This window comes from Moschus berezovskii, chromosome Y (assembly GCF_049115385.1).
Source record: "Moschus berezovskii isolate FMDL1 chromosome Y, NW_MosBer_1.0, whole genome shotgun sequence".
In the NCBI taxonomy this organism is placed as follows: domain Eukaryota; kingdom Metazoa; phylum Chordata; class Mammalia; order Artiodactyla; family Moschidae; genus Moschus; species Moschus berezovskii.
The window spans coordinates 75,523,097-75,525,930 of NC_142489.1; the positions used below are offsets into that span (position 1 = coordinate 75,523,097).

At 53.6% G+C, this 2,834-nt stretch overlaps 1 pseudogene; it reads right to left on the reverse strand.

Annotated features, from left to right (window-relative positions):
- Window positions 1-755: 755 nt before the first annotated feature.
- Window positions 756-2,505, reverse strand: LOC129535924 (serine/threonine-protein phosphatase 2A 65 kDa regulatory subunit A beta isoform pseudogene; annotated as a pseudogene).
- Between the last annotated feature and the right edge of the window lie 329 nt (window positions 2,506-2,834).

A 2,834-nucleotide genomic window follows, 5' to 3' on the forward strand; every position in this document is an offset into this window, starting at 1 on the left:
TTCTTGAAGTTTTGGGCACAACAATCAGAGCATAAAAAGACATAAAAGGAATCCAAACTTGAAAAGAGGTAAAACCCTCACTGTTTGCCAATGACATGATCCTCTAATCAGAAAACCCTAAAGACTCTACCAGAAAACTACTAGAGCTAATCAATGAATACAGTAAAGTTGTAGGATATAAAATCAACACACAGAAATCCCTTGCATTCCTATACACTAATAATGAGAAAATAAAAAGAGAAATTAAGGAAACTATTCCATTCACTGTTGCAACGAAAATAATAAAATACTTAGAGATATATCTACCTAAAGCAACAAAAGCCTTCTTTTTTTTTTTTTAAATTTCTAGACCTTTAGTTCTCTGTGAAAAGGGGGGAAAGGGGATAAAATAAAAACGGCACAACTGACACGTAAAACCACCAAGAGGAAGGGAGGGAGGCAGAGGAGATGAGGGAGGGGCCCCCATGCAGGAGCATTGGCTGGCGACAGGGGTGCTCGTGCCACTCTCCACCTGGCGGGAGCGGCCCCATCCTCCCAGAGCTCTGCTCCGTCCCACCCTGTGTGCCCCTAGCCCCGTGAGGGGTGGACTTGAGGAGTCGGAGTCCCGGTCTGAGGGAGGAACCGTGCCGGGGAAGGGACCTGGGGTCAGACCATGCATGGGGAGTGACAGCCAAAGGACCCCCACTGTCCCCCCAGGGAGGGGCCTGGTGGGGGAGGGTGGACACCATAGGCCAGTAGTGGGTCCTCTTCCAGCATTAGGCGAGAGACAGAACAGTCAGAGATTCCTGGGCGAAGTAATTGACGTCCACGTCCTGGTCCTGGGTCAGCTTCTCAAGGACGGGCTTGACCTCGCTCTGCAGCGTGCTGTTGTCCAGGATGTGCCCGATCTTCTACAGGAACTTGGCCATGTTGAGGCGGACGTTGACAACAGGTCCCCGGCCATGTTCAGCACGGTGGGCAGCATGTGCTTGGTGATGATGTCCTGCCCGCAGATCTCAGACAGCACATTGATACAGAAGAGTGTGGCCATGCAGTGCAGGTAGTTGGGGTCCCCAGACATGGCCAAGACCGTGGGGATGATAGTCGCATTGGCCCACTCCTTCCCGAACCTCTCCACCAGCTTCTTGAGGTTGCTGGTGGCCACCTCGCGGACGGCATAGACATGATCCACAAGCCAGGCCATGCACAAGGAGTTGAATTTCTCAGCAAAGAACTCCACCCCTAGTTGTCCCGCCAGCAGAGGGATACACTTGATGATGGCCGCCGCCCCCGCTACTTGGCATCCTCCGCGAGCTCCACAATGGCAGGGAGTAGGGACTTCAAGAGCTGCCTGATGCCGATCACCTCGTTCATGAAGTCCAGGTTGGAGATGATGTTCAGCCGCGCTTCCGGGCACTCCTCCTTCAACTGAGCCAGGAAGAGGTGCAGGAGGTGCTTGATCATGCTGTCTTTGCCCAGGATCAGAAAGAAGCCCATGATGATGGAGGCCAGGGCTGACTTGACGTGCTGGTTGGCATCAGACACCAGATCCTTGATGCAGGGCCAGATCTGGGTCATGATCACATTCTCCCGACAGTCAGCGGAGAGCTTTTCACAGAATTCTTTGACCTTGTGAGAGGCAGCAGCCCTCACCTCAGCCTCACAGTCTTTCATCAGATTCTGGAAGGAAGGACCCAGGTTCTTCTGGGTGATTTCAGGCCCCACTGCTTTCTGGAGCCCTGTGAACTTGTCGGCCACCATGTAACAGACACGCCAGGACTTGTCCTCAGCAGCCTGGCACAAGGTGGGCATCACCATGTCCTCCAGGGCCTCCTGGGGAAGGAGTTTTGCGATGTTCATGCATGCCTCCACTGCTAGCGGTCACACCGAGTCCTGCTCGTCAGAGGCCAGTTTGGAGAACATGGGGATGATCTTACTCTTGATGTTGTCCAGCTCCAGCACCTTGGCAAACTCCCCAACCTTGGAGGCTGTGGGTCACCACACCATGGGGGTGTCATCTGAGCATAGGTTCTGGAAGTACTGTTGAAGCTCAGCCTTGACGGCACTGGACACATGGGGGAAGCAGGCTGAAGTGTGGGAGGTGAACCAGGCTCCGCCTGCCAGCCACTTCACCAGGGGCACAAAGTGGACCTCGAGGTCGGAGGGGGAGTGCTCATGCGAGATGTCCCGCAGGGATTCCACTGCCTTATCCAGCACCACCGTCTCCTCCACCATGGCCAGCGACTTCTGGGGCGGCAGCAGGCAGTGCACGTACTCGAGGCCACCCACCGGAGTGGTGAAGGTGCCCAGCTGCTCTGCCAGGTCCAAAAGGACCTCGTCCTCATCGTAGACTGTGTCTGTAAGGAAGGGCAGAAGTTTACTGTGGGCCCTTTCGACCCCAATGGTCAAAGCAATGGTGGACAACTTCTAGATGCTGTTGGGGCAAAGCTGAACATCCTCGTTGCGGAGCTCGTCTATTAGCACCGTGATGGGGTAGAGCTAGTGTTTGCCATCGGCTGCTGCCATCTTGGGCCCATCCCCTTCCTGTCAAGACTGAGGCCAATGCCATGCTAAAACTGGGATAGGGAGGGGTTGGGCTGGGAGGAGGAAAGGAACAAAAGACTTCTATATAGAAAACTATAAGACACTGGTGAAAGAAATCAAATAGGACACTAATAGATGGAGAAATATACCATGTTTGTGGATTAGAAGAATAAATGTTGTGTGCCAGGAGCCAGCGAGGGAAATCCTACCCATGGCAAAGGTCATTTGGGGAAGAGGCCCGACGGGCAAAGGCTAATCAGGACTCGAGGAACCCCCTGGACTTATCCGAGGATCTACCCCAAAGAAAACCG